At 48.2% G+C, this 18,268-nt stretch overlaps 1 protein-coding gene across 4 annotated transcripts in view; it reads right to left on the bottom strand.

Moving 5' to 3' along the window:
* The window catches only part of RIN2 (Ras and Rab interactor 2), an 85,113-nt gene extending 79,013 nt beyond the window's left edge, over positions 1-6,100 (bottom strand). The window contains exon 1 of one of the 4 annotated variants that reach the window (XM_074578705.1): positions 5,866-6,100. The gene's annotated coding sequence lies outside the window, so the exon portion shown is untranslated. Of the gene's footprint in view, positions 1-5,696 lie in introns of all 4 variants that reach the window. The other 3 variants (XM_074578708.1, XM_074578714.1, XM_074578712.1) reach the window with 3 other exon arrangements.
* Positions 6,101-18,268: the final 12,168 nt, after the last annotated feature.

Below are 18,268 nucleotides of genomic sequence, written 5' to 3'. Positions count from 1 at the left end.
TAAGCCTGTGTACATGAGGACTGAGGAACTCCTCACCAGAGTCAATTTGCGGCGCTCCACTGGTTGTAATGGAGCAACAGTAACTTGCAGCTAAGGATTTATCCCTTAGTTTTTAAATACCGTACAAAATAATTCAGTGCTTTCAGACTTTCCAAAACTCAGAAAGACAACACCTGCTTACGTGCAAAGCAGGGCTTTTACTCTTCAGCAACAAGTCATGGGTAAGACATCTTCCAACAGCTTTCATTTACAAGGCTATCCCGGAAACCCCGTTCCAAGATCAGGCGGACAAACGCACCGCCTTTGTCTCATCCTGCCCTCTTGATCATCTTCACAGACCAGAATCCTCCATGGTGCAGCACCATTAACAGTCTCTTCACACAACACCCAGTACAAATGTGTTCACTAATTCCAAATCATACATGATAATTCCATATGACAGAATTCCTGCCAGAGGACTGGTAGGACTCCAGTAACCTCCTCCTCATTCTACCATGGCGAGATCTTCATACTTCTCTCCCATATTCACGCGGATGGTAGAATTCGTACCAGCTTCAAAGAGAACAGTACGGCATTAATAGTGTTCAGTAATTTTCAAGTGAGCTAATTGTTTAGAACAGCATTTCCAAAAATACAGAATTAACCTACCGAGAAAACGCGACTGCGGCTCCACAATTCCCTTCCTTCATGTGTAATTTCTCTCTGCTCATCTCAAGGCAGAAAAACAAAACCACCAAAAATCCACACCTGCTTTACCAGCCAGCTTCTTTTCAAAGCATTGCAGTCGTCAGATAAGCATTTTCAAACTGCAAATCAAACTAAGACCGAACGACAGACAAAAATACAAGATATATCCCCCAATCTCTCCTAAGCACGCAACAGATGGATATACTAGCAGTCTTGCAATTACAGGTGAATCAATTCTAGTCACTTTTCTTAGAGAAAACATTTAAATCTTTCTTCAAACTTTCAGTAAATGATATGCAAGAAAAAAAAAAACACAACAAATTGGAGAGAAATATGGCTTTAGCCATACTGCAAAATTTTCAGTTTTATTTAAGAGTTAAGCATGGGCTTTATACACGCAGGCTCATAAAAACTACAAAAGGCAACAAAAAGTTACAAGGACAAGACCAGGCTCTTGGGACCTGATTCAGCATTCACAACGAATAGCACAAATTCAGGAGCAACTCCCTTGAAGTTAACAGAGCGAGGATAAAACTTACTGCCAAGAGAGGAGAACTAGGCCTGCTCTGCTTTGACTGAAGAACGATCCTCACAAGTGATGGACTTCCCAAGCATTAGAGATCCTGGGAATGCTATGCTACATTACTCTGCTTTTTTTTTTTTTTTAACCTGAAAACTTCAGGCAACAACACTTGGCTGAAAAAAGGCAGTTACTGACACTTCTGTGCTGAGACTCCCGCCCTGCTTCCCCCGCCTCCTCAGGCACCAGATGCAGGTTTTGGGGTGACTCCCCGACCCACCATTGAGCCAAAGATCTCCCCTCTCAGCCACCAGCCCCTTCACCAACCTCCTCCTCACCCAGCTCCTGCCCAGGAGCTCTTCTCAGCCAAGACATCCTACCAAAGGAAAGGCAGGCCAGCCCTACTTCCACAAGAAGGGCGTCAAAGGGGAGGCTGGGCCAGAGCTGCTGGAGGGATGGAGCAGGTCTGGGTCCCACCATGCCTGCCCACGCCACAGGGACCACTTTTCACAAGGGCTGCTGTGACCGAGTCAAGCCATGCAGCACCTGGATGAGGAAAGGACTTGTGCTTCCACACTGCATGAACCTTTGTCTCCATCTTGCCCATCACATCACCACCTGGGAGAGCAGGTGCTTTTCAGGGCAGGAGATCCAGCGTGGAGGCAGCCATGGGCTGAGACTCGCCGTGATGCCTGGGAAGGCCCTCATCACCTTTCATTTCTGTGGCAGCGTTGCAGAACAAGAAGGCAGAGGAAAGACTGTACGCGTTTGTCTTGGTGCATCTACAAAAGGCCCTCTATGCCAAATTAGAACAGGCTGGGTTACAGAACAGAACGGCTCCCCTGCCAGGTACCACATAGGGCCCAGACCCAAAGCAGGATCAGACCACATAAGCACTTCAGGCTCTACCGCCAAGAATGCGAAGCAGTAGCAGCCGCCCTTCCACAAACAAACCGTACTGCACCTCACAGCAGCGGAGAGAAAGAACATTCCACGTCCTTGCCAGCCCTTTCTCCTCGTCTTGCTCAAACTGCAAATACTCAAGGCTCCTGAACAAGTATGGTAGGCTGAACCAGCGCGCCGTAGGATTGGGTAACTGCAAGTGGTAGAATATCAGATAAAACTAATGACCATAAGCAGTCCTACTTTAGGTCATAAACACCTTAAATGCGAAGAACTGGACGTGACATCCTTTCCAGCTCCCAGTAATGTGTTCCATAAGCAGATATGGAATAACTGTATTGCATCGAGTGTCTCGCTGTAGCTCTTCATGTGTCAGGAATAATTTATTTTCAGTGTTCTAAACTAAGACACGTATTGGAAATTAGAGCCTCATATCCATGCAATTCCTGCTACACCACCTCTGTTTTGTTACCCAATGACTCAATTTAAGATAGGGTGCCAAATATTTAGTTGCACTTCCATCGCCTCTCCTGATACACACTACCAAATGAATAATAAGTGACTTTAACAAAACAAACGGTTTAACTGGCAACACTTGACTCTGCTTAGCATTTTCCCCAAGCAACTCCTAAGTAAGGAATTTTAGAGTTTTTTTGAGACACATCTTGATAAATCTCCAGTTACAGATTAGGGGCACGTAAACCTCTTATTTTCAAGATCTGTACGGTATGCCAAGTATTTAGAGCCACAGGCGAGTCCTGCACAGCCACGGAGCCTGCAATACACATGACCACAGAACCAGTTTTCTGTATGTTGCTCCATTCTGTGCTTGGAGTCACTGTGTCTGCAAGGTAAGACCACAAATTTGCTCTTGAGCCCCTTTCAGCTCCCCATCCAGAGCCCCTCAATGATCCTACAGGGCTAATAAGCTGTGATAGCAGTCTGGTTACAGGCATTAAGAAAACGTCTGAGAGGATATCTACGTCGTAGAGTACTCCATCAATTCCCTCCTGCTGATGGGAGACAAGTTACATTACTTATCACTACGATGCGACAGCTACATTGTTCTAGTAGATAACCAAAGCCCCTTAACTGCTATATTGACAGCACTGTTCTGCCTTTTTTTTTTTTTAAAGCAGTAGCTCCTTTGTGAAAAACTCAGCCACCATACTACTCATTCGGTGCCTTAGTAACTATTCTGTTTGATCTATCTTTAGAAACAATCAAAAAATGCCCCTGAGCCTTAAGTAAAAGAGCTAGTCATCTTCCACATTTGATATACTTGAGAGCAACAGGAGCAGACTTTCCTGGCCCTGTTAGCCACACACCAAACCCCTCACACAGCTGATCCCGCACTCTATGCTTCAGCGAGCTGGCCGGGGGGGAGGGCGGACACTGGAGCAGAGTTTCACGCAGTGAACTCGGACTCAGAGCTGGAGCACGGGATGCCGAGTTGGACAGGAGTGCAACAGGGTGACAGAGCAATCCACCGGAGTCAGCCACGAGAGCCCCCGACACACCTCACCCCGCCATGCCAGGGGCACTGGCTGCCAGCAGACCCCTGGCCACCACAGCCTCATACCATGCGCGTGGCATAGCCCTGATGCGAGAGAATTTGAACTTCTGGAAAAAAAACCCCAAAAACAACAAAACAAAAGCAAAACAACCCCACAGCTGGGCCACCCATGCTCTGAATAGCAGAGATTATGCATTCCTGGGTTTGCACCTTGTTCAGCACAAAAGTTTCTCAAGCCACCAGAAGCTTTTTGAGCAACCTCGAAATCCTGAGGCTTAACAGGATTGATTTCTCAGCCCAGACTAATACTTAAGCTAGCTGCCCTTTTACAGCCTTAGCTGCAGAGGAAACTACACGACAGCCACTGCACAACCCAGTTTTGACAGACACCAGAGACACCTCACCTTGGAAGCCCATTTCCAACAGTGCTGTCTGATCCCAAACCTGGTGAGGGGCAAAACCAAACAAAACATCCAAACATTTCCAAGTTTACCAAATATAAACAGACCGAAACCTACAGAAACCCCTTGAAGAAAAAAAAAAGTCAGCCCCAAAACCCATTTGGTGAGTGCATTCCTAGGAACACACAGGAGCCTTCTTCCACACAGCCATTCCATCACCATTTTCAGAGGAGTCAGTGCTGCTGATACTCTTGGGAATTGTTAGTTTATGCTTTTAATTAACACAAAGAATGAGGCAGTGGATTGAATACAAATCCTCTTCAACGAAATTAAATGCATCCTAGGATTACATATGGCAAAACACAGGGGACCGTTCCATATAAACGTCTTCAGAATCACAGCACGGTTTTCCTGTGTAGCTGGGTGATTAACAGACAGCTCTATGTACCATAGTCTTCCCGCTCATCTAATTAACTATTCAGGTCCCGAGTAAGCTATTAACAATTAAATATTTTTAGAGCTAGACAGATCTAAAACTAATGAAGCTTAACATAGGTCTGAGGAAACACAAGAGCTGCGCTCCACGGCTCTGGTGGCATATTTTATCCCTGCAAGACACAGCATTACTCACAGAGTCAGCGCAGACGTCGCTGAGTTGAGGATGGGGTTGCTGCAAAGTAGTAGAGTCTCCAGCTCCCAATACCTGCCCTTCTGACCACTGCCTCATCAGCCCTGCAGCCCACACCTGGGCAAACACACGCTGCTGCAAATACAATTAACTCCAGCTCAGCTGCTCCCCGTAAGTTATGTTCTAACGGAGGAAGGGCACTCCCGCACGCAGGGTCCTGTCTTACCCCCCTCCCCAAGGCTTTTGCCCGCAGAGAAATACCAGGTGGAAATCACGTTTTGCTCAATCCTCATCGACACAGCTGCGCTGGCAAAGGCACACAGAGATGTTCCTTACTTAAAAGGGCTGCGGAGTTATGCTTTACGAAATAAGCAAATAAAACAAGCGAGAGCCGAGTAGCTTGGAGAGATGAGACAAAGGAGTCGAGCTAACAGGGGAAACTACACCTTCTGCCTTTCTGCACCTATCAAACCAGATCTGTGTGATTTAAAATAAGCTTTCACCATAATATTTAGAAGGAAATGTTCCAGAAGATAAATTGGCAAGACGTACGTTATATCCCCGTCTTTTGGGCCCCGGGAACCCCTATTCCGGTCAGAGAAGGGCTGCAGATGCCCAGACCGAGCGCTCCTCGTTAAGCCCGGCCGAACTGCGCTTTACAGCGTGTGCCGCCGAGCTGCCGGGCCGGCGCCGCGCCGCGAACGGGCACCGAGCCGCTCCTCCCCAGGCTGCCTGACCCACTTACACCAAGGGAGGAGCGGCAGGAGGGAGCCTTGGCCGGACGGCGCGGCTGGAAGCGCACGGCGAGGGTCCCCGGCCAGCCGGGGCCGGCCGGGCAGCGGAGTCCTCGGGCAGCGGCCTGGCGCCGAGCGGCGGGGCGCCGGCCCGGGGTGCGCGATCCCCCGGGAGCTGCCGCGGGGAGATGGGGCCCGACCCGGCCTCCCCTTGGCCGCCGCCGGAGGAGGAGGCGGCGGAGGCGGCGGCGGCCCAGCTGGGGAAGAGGGCGAGGAAGAGCGCACTGGCTGCAGCCCGGCTCCTCACCTGCGTCCCGGCGGGGCAGAGGGCGACGCTTCCCGGCTCAGCCCGCGGCCGGCACCGGCCTGCTCCGCGGCCCTCGCCTCCTCCGGTCCGCCCGCTCGGGGCAGGCGGTTTCCAACGGCCCCCTCCAGCCCGGCCCCGGCGGGCCGCGATTCCCTCGCCCGCCCCTTACCTCACACCGCCGGCCAGCAACGGGCAGCGCTGGCGGGGGCCGGGCCGAGGGACGGGGAGGGGCCGCGGCTTTGTGCCCGCCGCGCAGCTCGGCTCGGCTGGGGCCGCCCCTCCCTTCACCCCGGAGCCGGCTCCCCCCTGGGGCCAGGCGCCTGCGCCATGCGCCCGCCTCCCGCTCCGCTCCCGGCCCTCCCTTCCCAGCTCCGGGCCCGCGGCTGCAGCCGGGCGGCGGGGAGCGCCCGGGCCCCTCTCCGCCCTCTGCTTCCTCCTGGGGGGAAGGGCCGGTACCGGCATCGGGGACGCCCCGAGGACGGAGCCAGGGTGGGCTCCAGGGGCGCTCCCGGAGGCCGGGCACGGCCCCCCCCCCCGTCCCAGCTGCGGGGCCAGTCGTGGCCTGCGACCTCCCTGGGCGAGGGAAGGGGTGTTCTTCTCGGACACCTTTCTGTTTGGCCAGCTGTGGGATCCGTGCGATGTGCTCTTTTCACTGACTTCGGCTAATGAACCGGAGGAAATAAATCACAGCACTGATGCCGTTAGGACACGCGTGGCCCGCAGTTCATCCCAGGATCCTGACGTTCCGTGTTTCACAAGTTTATTAGATTTATTTCAGTGCAAGTTATTTCAATAAGAAAACAATGAGAGCAAAATTTTCCTTCCAGTCTGGCAGCTGCTTTCTCCGTAAATAGAGTACCCATTAAAAATGCTAGCAACAACACTGAAGACAGCAGCTGGCATGTCAAGCGTGATTAGGAGCATACTCAAGGACACGCAGCGGTGGAAAAATCTACTTAAAGGGGGTACAGCAATTCCAAAATTCAGACCACTAAAATGAAAGGTGGAAGCCTACCCTAGCTTTGAGGAGGTAGGACAAAGCAATGATTCCATGTCTTATTTACAAGGTGGTGACATTTACATTAATCCACAGCTTCCGTGAAAGTGGCCGTTAATCTTCAGGCGCAAGAGACGTGTTTGGCTCATGGCTACAACGGCTTAATGCATCTGAGCAGCTTCTGTTGCTGCAGCTTTCATGTAATCTATAGCTGTCTTCTGATGGAGAGGTGCGAAACTTCCGTGGCGTGAGCTGGAGGCAGCTGAAGTAAACCCTGCTTGCCGGTTGTGAAAGCAGTGGTGAGTTCTGCAAGCTGTCTCGAGGGCCACTGAAGCCTTTCTGCTCCACCTGCCACGTGCACCACACAGCGCGTCGACGTTAAAAACCCATTTATCACAAGGCACACAGTGACTGACTTTTCAGTCCTGCTGCCTCTGGAAGCTGCTGGCGTTTATATGCAGGTAGCCTAGTAGGTGGTACTGAAGTCCGGTTTTGCAATGTCTGTCTTGGCATAGCTGTCAGAGCCCTTGGCTACCCTTACGGAGAGCGGGGAGACACCACTGCCCCCCCAAAAGCATCTGGGAGCAGTTCAGTAAGGTGCCTGCTAGCCACAGTGGAACACAAGAGCAAACGAGAGGCAGTAAACGAGAGACAGGTTAGGACATAGCCAGCCCTGCCAAACTGGAGCAGGACTGAGCTCTAAGGACTGGAGGAAATTTCCTGGAAAAGACTTTGCTGCATAAAGCCTTTCAAGTATCTGCGATTCTGGGTGAACTTTCCTGGCTTGTTTCTTATTTATCCCTGATTGACATCCCCCTCACCCCAGCTGCGAGCATGGGCTTGGCATGATTTTCTATACATACAGTAAGCTTGCAGAAAAGAAGATTTTTCCAAGCCCCGAATGGCTGGGCTATATTTGTCGTATGGGTGTGGGGCAGAGACCAATGTGTAGGCAAAAGGCTTTAAGCATTGGTGGGATGCCCTACAGGACTTGCCTAGTTTGGACAAGAAATGGCACTTAGCCTTCCTCCAGCTGCTGCATCACTGTATTATACACCCCAGTGAGGTGAGGGAGGCTTTCCCATGTAATTTGGTTTTGACTGGGCCTGGGCATTATGTACTTTAGCTATAAAATTCAAAACACCTGTTTCTTATTTCCATTGCAAGTACAGAGGAAAACAGCGTTACTGGGATCTCCAGTATCTTGAGTAGGTACCGAGGGGATAAGAAACAGACTTGCTTATCTGTTGTCACACCCTGGCAACTGCAGCAAGGAGAAGCAACTACTAATTTTTCAGCTAGCTTCTCTTGTGGCTGCCAAGATCCCTACGTCAAGAGACTTTCCTCTTCCACTGGCTCCCATCCTAGAAGCCTGCCACATCGCCGTGGGCTCTGCAGGAGGGAGAAGAGAAACGGCAGCACTTTTTTACAGCAAAGGCAGATGAGTCCCTGGGATCCGTCTCCTGCATGCTGAACACTTTGCTGCTGCGCCACAGGCAGGTCTGTATGATCTCCCAGCCACGACGGAGGTGTGTCCACACCAACCCTCCAGAGCCTGGTCGTGTTCACTGATGACTTCAGAGTGATCTTTTCTCGCCTTAAAATACAATGTGTGTTGCAGTTTATAGCACGTTAGAGCGATTACTTCAGTACAGTCAAAATCTTATCCCTTGGCAGTATTGTGCGTATTACATTTTGGGCTATAAGTGGGATTTCTTGTTCTGATTTGCAAAACAACGTTGGCACTCGGCTGTGTTTTGTAACAAAGGAGGAGGGAGACAAGAATCAAACTGCATGAAGGAGGCACGGCAAAAACTGCTTGAGAGCAAACCAGACCTAGTTGTTTTGTTTAATTTTCCTAATGGCTTCTTCATACAGTGAGCAGAGGGGACACAGATACTTATACGCATGGAACACGTACCAAACAAACCCACAAACCAACAAGTGAACAAAACCCATACAACTGAGCCAACTAGTTTTTCTGCAAGCTGTAGCAAGGCTGGTATTGGGATCCTGAGTTGTTCTGGGCTCAGGCATGACCTGCCTTGTACAGTGAGGCAGAATCTCTCCTTCTTCCACCTCTTCATTTCCCAAATCCAGAGGATACTCCATCTTCATCAAAATTTCCTAGTTTAGGATTCACTAGTGCAAGATAAGACAGTGATCCTGACCCTGTACGCCATATACTCCAAAACTTCATACAGTCAAAAGCCACAGGAGGGACACCATGAACCTCAAAAAGCCGCGTGGAAGGAGAGTGCCAAGAGAAGTCCCAGGCAGCTGGAAGCTCCGGCTCCCCAGGGCCGCGAGTCAGAGCTGGTGCAGATGTGCAGCTGGATCCCAGGGCAGGACAATCCACGGTTGCTCCTTCCCACCTCTGCACGCATGGAGTTAAATCCAGTTGGCAGCTGGTGACAAGCGTCGCTCCCCAGGGCTCAGTATTGGGGCCATTTCTGTTTAATATCTTTATCAACGATCTGGATGAGAGGATTGAGTGCACCCGCAGTCAATTTGCAGATGACACCAAGTTGGGCGGGCGTGTTGATCTGCTTGAGGGTAGGAAGGCTCTACAGAGGGATCGGGCCAGGCTGGGTCGATGGGCCGAGGCCAATGGTAGAAGGTTCAACAAGGCCAAGTGCCGGGTCCTGCACTTGTGTCACAACGGCCCCACGCAGCCATACAGGCTTGGAGAAGAGTGGCCAGAGAGCTGCCTGGTGGAAAAGAACCTGGGGGTGTTGGTTGACGGCCAGGTGAATACGAGCCAGCAGTGTGCCCAGGTGGCCAAGGCATCCAACAGCATCCTGGCCTGTATCAGGAACAGTGATACCTGGCCAGCAGGACTGGGGCAGTGATCGTCCCCCCTATACTCGGCACTGGTGAGGCCCCACCTCAAATACTGTGTCCAGTTTTGGGCCCGTCACTGCAGGAGGGACATTGAGATTCTGAAGCAGGTCCAGAGAAGGGCGATGAAGCTGGTGAGGGGTCTGGAGAACAAGTCTTATGAGGAGTGGCTGAGGGAATGGGGGTTGTTTAGCCTGGAGAAAAGGAGGCTGCGGGGAGACCTTATCGCTCTCTACAACTACCTGAAAGGAGGGTGTAGAGAGGTGGGGGTCGGTCTCTTCTCCCAAGTAACAGGCGATAGGACAAGAGGAAATGGCCTCAAGTTGCACCAGGAGAGGTTTAGACTGGATATTAGGACAAATTTCTACACTGAAAGGGTTATCAAGACCTGGAACAGGCTGCCCAGGGAAGTGGTTGAGTCGCCAACTCTAGAGGTGTTTAAAAGATGTATAGATGAGGGACATGGTTTAGTGGTGGACTAGGCAGTGCTCGGTTTGCAGTTGGACTTGATGATCTTAAAGGTCTTTTCCAACCTAAATGATTCCATGATTTTATGGGGATTCCCCAAAAGCAGCCTTTCCAACGTAGGCCGGTGCTGTTCAGGCTGGTTACCTGTGAGCATTGCTTGCTCTGCTGCTAACCCATGCCTGCCTCGTACATGTGGCAGAGCCGTCTTGCCTCCTCTCCCCCTGAAAAAATAATTTCCCCTTCCAGAGCCACGTTACACGGCTCAGCGTGAATGGGGCAAACACCTAATATCACTGTAGGGGAAGGGTGTTCCCTGCATATGGATCGGACAATGATCCTGCTCCTTTCAGACAGCCTGGGCTGAGTGATCCTGCCAATATGAGAATAAAGTAAGAGCTGATCCTTAATTTGCTGGGGCCTGGGACTGGTGAGGTGAGACGCCGACATCCTGCAAATGAGAAAGTGGTTAATCCTGTTGCTGTGGCACTGTTTGAGTTGTCACACAGACAGAGCCACCCTTTGAACGAATGGAGCGGGCAAAGGGATGTGACTTAATCCCTGAGGGTGGGTTTTGAGAAGGCCGAAGGTTGAACCCTTTGACTTCTGGCTGCTGGCTGCCTCTTGCCATTTCCACGAGCACAGACACCAATGTCAGGCAAAGAAATAGCTTCAAAACTGGGACTTATGTCTTACCTGTCAGTTCTCTCTTGTGAGGCAATACAGTAGTTCCCCAGTACTGCGCTTTGCTTCACATCCTCATTACCGTATCTTGATAAAGTTCTTCTTGTATGAAAACTTGCCTCAGTGCTCAGACGAGCCTAGCACATTTGTCGCGTTTGATTGCTTCCTGTTTGGCCTCAGTGTAAAGCTTGACAATGACACTGGAGACTGCTTCTTGAAAGAGATGATGTCTTGTGGATTAACCTGGTTTTCAAGAGATTTTGGTTCCCTTCCCAGCTCTGCCTCTGCATGATTCTTAATAAGGAACTCTTTATACTGGTCATCCCATTAACTACAGGGCATGGGCATGCATTTATTAAAGCCTACAGCGCTCTTGTATTTATTGAACTAAAGGCTACAGAAATGGGATAAAAATCAGGCTGGACAAATGTTCTGAAAAAAGCCCCAGGTCACTTCTGCTTCTTCACATGGCTTCTCCCATACAGGAAGAAAAAAATCTGTGTCTTCTATTTTCTGTACTCGTTGCAGAGCCACTCTTTTTGCTTCTTCAATTATTGTTTTTTCCTCCTTTAAGGTTGATAGCAAAGAACTGGAATCAAATTGTTTATGACTCTTAGTCACTGGGAAGAAATTGCTCTTTCATTATTTCATGGTGCTGTGCTCTTAAGTTCGACTCTCTCAGCCTTGGTCCATGAAGGGAGATCTGGCCAACAGCTTTTCAACACTCCCCCGTATCAAGATGGATTTCCATCGTGGGGTTCTGGTGAGGGATCTGACAGTGGCTAGTCTTCATGCGTCTTCCTGACAGCCAGGAAACGTGGAAGTGGAAATGCTGCATAACTGCATTTCCAGCTCAGTAGCACGCACTTCTTATCTTCCCTCTCTTTAATTTGAAGTACTTTTTTGAAAACAGTATTCAAATAAAATGTGTACAGGGATGGAGGAGCCCTTTGACATCTGAGCTCTCAAAGAGCGTGTGGACCAGAACCCCAGGTTTCTCAAAAAGCCCCTGCAGAGCGCAGGGCAAGGGCAACCCCGGGGCACCACACGCACCCTGCCCTCGCTGAGCACCGTGTAAGGAAGATGCGAGGGCCGTGGCATCTGATCCCACCTCCTCACCAGCAGCCTCATTAGATCAGGGAACAAGAAGGGAAGGCACAATAACGAGCCTCCAGCTGCCAATGAAACCTCGTTCCAGCTGCATACGTGCCAAAAGCTATTCCTTTCTCTACGGCCCGAGCCAAAGTGACATGAGAGCAGTGATGAGATCTCTGTCCAGGGAGATGATGACTGCCAGACACTAGCTGTGAGTAATCCTCAGGAACTGGTGAAAAATCAGAGCCCTATTCTGATCCCACCGCTAAACATGTATCTTTTTCATGTGACACCGTGTGGGGAGAAGGAAAGGGGTGGTAGGACCTGCATTTAGGTAATCGCTTCCTCACTCCATCCGGATGCTCAGTCGCTGATGCTGTCTTAGACCCTGAAGCACAGTGACTTGAATGGATTCAAGTTTGGACATCAGTTTTAAAGCACTTGGGAGTACCAGCTACCAAGTAAACTAGCCTCTGCCTTCATTATGGTGGTTGCGGTACTGGCAAATGAGAACACGCTCTCATCACCTTCCAAAAAACACAGGCTGGCATTTCCAGTCCTTCTCTCGCAACTGTCTCAACTTGCAGGAAAGTAATGATCGTGAGTCATCCTTTCATCTTTACAACACTACTGGAGAAGACAAAAGGGGAAAAAAGACAGTGTTTGTAGACCGGCCATAAAATTGTTTTTTAAATAAAGTCAACTGTGCTTCAAATCTCTAGTTACAATGAGAAGTGACATACACCATACCAATTTATGGGAAAGCAGATCACTACGGAGAACTGCGATCAATTATTTGTCACTTCAGCGTAATATTTTAACAGTGCACTGTTTAACTAGACCCAACAAAAATGTAATTACTAATGTAATTTCTGCTTCTTAATTAATACTCTTAACATCTGCCCATCGCTTCCCAAGACTTCCACTGCTTTGCTATGCCTGCGTGTATGTGCGTATTTGTGCCCGTGGGCAATGCCATTCCAAGGCGGCAGCAGGCATTTGCTTTATTATCTCTTGGCAGCCAAACCAGACCACTACAAACCTGGAGGAGAATCAGGCCCTCCCTTTGCCGGGACAGCAACGAGATTGCCATTATTCAAGGGGGAGGGGGAAAAAAATGCCTGTAGCTATGTTAAAAGCTCTCGTCTTTATTAGTGGAAGTATTAACATTTCCCAATGTGCTTTCAAGTTATAGTCAAGTATTTTGCCTTCAGTTTGGAGCAGATCGTAAAAACGGTTAAGTCATATAAGGTGAATAACCTGAGGATGATCAGCTCCAAGAATAACTCCTACGGAAGTGGGCAGAAGCTGGTGTGCAGCCTTGGAGTTTGAAGGATTTCCTGAGACCGGTTTGAGAGTTAAAGCCCTTGCTCTTCTCCAGTGGGGAGCAAATTAGTGTATGTAGAACAAAAAAAACCACATTACAGAGATAAATAACATTGGTAGAGAGCATTAAATATTTTAAATAGCGGAGCATTAAATATTGTTACCGTTTCTTAGAAAGGCCAAGCATTAGGAAGTCAAATGGTAGGAAGCAAAAGGACAAGATAGTACCTCAAATGTAATACACGTTGAGTCTGGGTTTCACAAGTAGTTATTGCCACAGACCTCCACTGAACCCAGCAGACAGCTATCTACTTAATCTTCAGCCTGGAGAGAGCTCCGACAGCCAGGAGCGAGGACAGAGCTGCAACTGGGCCAGGTTCTTGAGACGTTTTCAGTTAACCCAGACCCATATTCTACAGGCAGCTCGGTCTGAATGGGAGTATCTCAGTAACAGAGTAAGTGGCTTTTTGCATAAGGATGCCAAGATCTGGTCTGCTAGGTTTAATATTTTAATCTGCTAAGTGTACCGCTGCTCTAATCACAGCTATGGTGGAGTCCTTGAGCAGCTGAAGATTAGAGAGACCATCGGTAATCCCTGCCGTGCTGCACAGATGAAAACTATCAAGTGGATTTATGGAGGAAATAAGGTATATACAGAAACTCATTATTTTCCAGTTGAGACAAAACTATCCATTAATATCTGCCACAGAGCATACTCTAGAAAAACAGATATTGAAAATGAGCAAATCCCAACAGGTCTAAGACATATGCGATGAACCACTTGTTAATATTCAATCCGGCAAGATCTGTCACTAAATGTGGGTAGCAGTCCTGTTGGTATTTGTAAGTCTATATGCCCTAGATGGCATTGCTCTGCAACATTAGAGAATATACTTCCAAAATCCAAGCTCTCACTGCAGGCAGCACAAAAGAATTTTAGGCAGGACAAGTGTTGATTTAAGTTCACACACACAAAGATAACAGCAGAGTTCTCTTTTCAATGTTACTTGTCTGAGACACTTCCACTGCAGCTGATACATTAATTATGCCAATTTTGGGGTTTTTTTTTGTTCATTCTTTCTTTAAAGGCTCACTGGTAAAATATTCTTGTGCAAGCAGTTGCAGTAAGCAACTGCTCTGGTCTGAAGCGGTTTCATTGCACCTGCTCTCTCCGGGCCGCGGTATTTAATTGTTTTTGTTTATTCTGTGCTACTCTTCTCTAGTGATTTGCTTGGCACTGTGAAGAAGGTTCACACCAGTGACAGAGTGCTTTTTGTTCCCGACAGTCAGGGGGTGAAGATGAGCCTCCTCTCTGAACGCTAGCCGCGGCCCGCTTCAAGCAGATGGAGGGGAAGCGGGCAGATGCTCTGCTACGCTGCGAGGGCTGGTTACCGTTGCAGCGGGGAGGAAAAATAAGGCACAAAACTCAACATACCTGCAGTTTGTCCCAAGTCCTGTGTCTGCGTACTTCCCTTTCAGAGGCACAGCCATAGGTTGCCTTTGCTTCAGGAGCTTTCTAGAAAGCGCGATGTGCTGGGAGTGCCTGCGTGCAGCCACCTCCCAGCGCCCAGGATTAGGAGTTGCAGTTTCAAGGAGCTGTGCAGCCCGCCAGCAACCCGAAGGCTGCCTAATAAAGGATTTTGGCACTGAAAGCCCTAAACATTAAGCGACCGGTCTCCAGGGTGTGGTTAACATGTCCGGGCACCCCATGCAAGGATGGGGAGAAGCCTCAGGTGGGAAGTCCTCACTAGCCAGCTCACTGAGCTGGCAGATGCCTGCAGCCGAACCTCCAGGGCTGTGACAGAGAGTTGTATGGAAATACCTCAGCCTTTCTGGGATGTATCACCCCATTGCTTCATGGACATTGCACTTCTTTTGGGACGCTGAGGTATGTCCTGCTCCGCAACCGCATGCCCTTTCTGTTGCCTGTGTCCTGGGAGGCTGCAGCACCAAGAAGCTAAAAAACATTTTGGGTGGAAGCTTGTGTCCAAGCCCTCCCTCATTCACTAGACAAACAGAAAGGAAGGCAAGTGCTTGAATTCCTCAGGCATGAGATAAAAGTCCTGGTTCCCCAGAAGCCAAGGTCCACAGCGCTGATTTGGGCGGTTGCGCAGTGGGACCGTCGGCTGCGCTGTGACAGGTAAAGGTAGGCTTAGGGAGCAGGGCGTCGTGTCACAATTCCCTTGGAATGACATTTTGGAAGGAAAACTAGTCTAATGCTCCAGTACAGGCTAGGGTATGTATTGTGGATGTACATATAGTATAATTTGTCTTACAGTATAAAAGGGAAGGAAAGATCAGCCACAAATGCAGGTTTTTCTTTTGGTGGGTTTTTTTTTTTTCCGAGTGTGCGCGTGTGTGTGTTTTTTTTCCCCAGACGTTACTCCAAAGATTAAAACAAAGGAAAAAAGACATTTCCCTCGGCAGCAGAGACATTCATTAATCAGTCCTCTTGCAAATGTGATTTCTGAATGGCTGATGACTTCAGAGTTATCAATCAGAGGACATTATGCTGAGAAGACAGGCAGATGCAGTTTTATTTGAGCAGCAAAGGATGTAATCAACAGGTCAAAATCAGTTGGGCAGAGCCTGGAGGGAGACTGTTATCTGCAATGTACACAGAAAAAACCTCTCATCTCTGCAAGTGGTATCTCAGAGCAAGTAACTTTCGGGGTGGCAAAGACACAAGTTGGGCCTCTGTAAAGCAAGCTAAAGTGACCTCCAAAGGGAAAATAAATAGGATTTGTGCCCTAGTCTTGCATCTTTACGATGGCTAAAGATGGCCAGGTGGGAGAGGAGAGTTAGTTTTCAACACTTTGTACTTTCGCTCTGATGTTTCATTTTTTGTTCTGCACTAAAAATTGACATCTTTGCTCAGGCAGGGTTTGTGATGTTTGAAGAATAACTGCAAAGACGACACAGCAACAGCTTCTAAAAATGCAAAAGTGAATACACGAATATGAAATACATATTCTCAAATAACTCCTCCAGCAAAAGCAATGATGGCTTGCCTTAACACTCTGGTTTTCCTAACTTTAATGAAAGTGGTTAGAAATTCAATTACTCCCCCCTGACCTCCGAAAACTGACTTCTAACTTTCCAGGCTGTAAGTTACACAAATTTTCCTGAAGTGATCGCAAGGCTGAATCAAAAAAGATGCATATTTGGCATATCACCTTGGCAGGGGGTAGGGAGTGAGAGTATCTTCGGAGTCCAACAGCCAACTGGAACAGCTCCAAACTGTGACGAAAAGCGAAATTATCTCTGAACCAGCAAACTAGCCATGGGGAAGTCTCTACAGAGACACGGCATCCGTATGGATTCCAACATACCTTTTGGGTTGCCAGCACACAGAGCTGGAAAGCAAACAATCGAACTAATGGAAAATATTTTCAAGGCAACTGCTGGGCTTGCAGTGATGAAAGGCGTTTTCTGCATTAACATCAAAGGCTGCACCTCATCTCTGTACTCGTGGACAGAGACGCGGGATCAGCGTGAGCGCCTTTTCTGCACTGCATGGCTCTTCTGCACCTGGAAATAGCTGCGGATGTGTAAATAAATAACCTCTTCTGCCTAAGATATACTACTGCTTCTTCTGGACATGGCGGGTGCTTCAGAAGAAAGATACCATTTTGTCAGTGGCTGTTACAAAGACATAAACAAAGGTATTTTAGAAAGTCAACTCCATCCCAGCTGAAACCAGGACAGCGAGGTAGCCGGTCGCAATTACATGCCTTTTCATTCAAGGATCTCAAACCCTTCCTTCAGAGAAAGTGTAATGGGAGGGGAGGTCAGCTGAAGTGTCCCAACATTCTCATGCGACGAGGTAGGAGCAAGGAGAATCCTGTCACCGAGGCAGGCTCAGGTTTAGCAGGGGAACTGCAGTCTCTGCTCAGCTGGTGCAGAGCATAAAAAGCAGCGTAAGTATTTTGCTACTCCAGAATTATGTCTTCGAGCAAGCCCTTTCCACAGGTTTTCTGCAGCTTTCTGTAACGGCAACTGGCTGCATCAGAACCATTACAATAGCACCTCCCCCTCGTTATTATTCCAAGCACTACTGAAAATATTACTCCAGAAATAACTTCAGAGGGAGGACTGGATCTCATAACCACAGCTGTCACTGGCTGAACAGCCACAGGCACAGAATCCTTCCAGCTGTGAGAGTGACAAGCAACTCCCACCGCCCTATGCCTGGAAGAGAATAACTACCTTCAGTGCAGTAACGTCAGATCTGTGTTGCTGTAACAGAGTTGAATTTGACTCGTTATATAAGAGGAAATAAAATTCCCTCCGTGTTTTGTTTCTGTACAGACTTCGACACGGACAGGTCACACGAGCCAGCCGACTTCTACGTGAGCTACTGTGGTGCACACACCTTTACGGCAAGTGCACGTTAAGTGGCGAAGGAAGTACAAAGAATAAACACTCTCTCTTCTTCTTCCTTCACTCCCTAACTCCATGCTTAGCTCAAACGAGTGGTACAAAGTATTCTCAGAATTATGCCAAAAAATGAATAAATCATTGGGATTGTGACTCACAGGGGTGCTCTACTCCTATGTCCAAGCACACCCTGAAGTGTTAAGTTAGTACAAAGAGAGGATATTTTTATTGATAAACATTATATTGTCTTAGTGTAGATGTCTGACACATTATTAAATCAAATGACAAAACATTTAAAGTAATTCATTCTAATAAAACTTTTTGATATTCCATAGACAATAGTGCTGTGATTTTTGTTTATAGTATAACACATTAAAAACACAGAAATACAAGTTTCTAATTTCATAGGTTACCAGCAAACAGAGAAAAATGCATGCTTTCATTTCTGTTAAATTTGTAACTTACACAGGCAAGTGGAACAGCTATGCATAGAAGACTATTCTACAACAAGTTGTAAAACAAACATACAGAAAGACTGACCTTATAATACTTGTACAAGTATGACAAAACCATTGTAACTCATTTCAAAAGGTAACAAATGTTTTGTCTGTGGCTCCACCATTTTAACACTTCTAAGATGACTTAATAAAAAGCTATTTTGAGTAGAATTGTATTACTAGAAACCACCGATTCTTTTGTTTTCTGGCTGGCTGTAAATGAACATACAGTCTATGTGCATTCGCACTCAGTTCCACCCACATTTTCTTCCTTACGGTTAGAAGCA

The sequence above is a fragment of the Larus michahellis genome, chromosome 3, assembly GCF_964199755.1.
Source record: "Larus michahellis chromosome 3, bLarMic1.1, whole genome shotgun sequence".
Classification (NCBI taxonomy): Eukaryota; Metazoa; Chordata; class Aves; order Charadriiformes; family Laridae; genus Larus; species Larus michahellis.
Note: the sequence above shows the minus strand (reverse complement) of the source record. Positions and strands in the feature narration are given on the sequence as shown.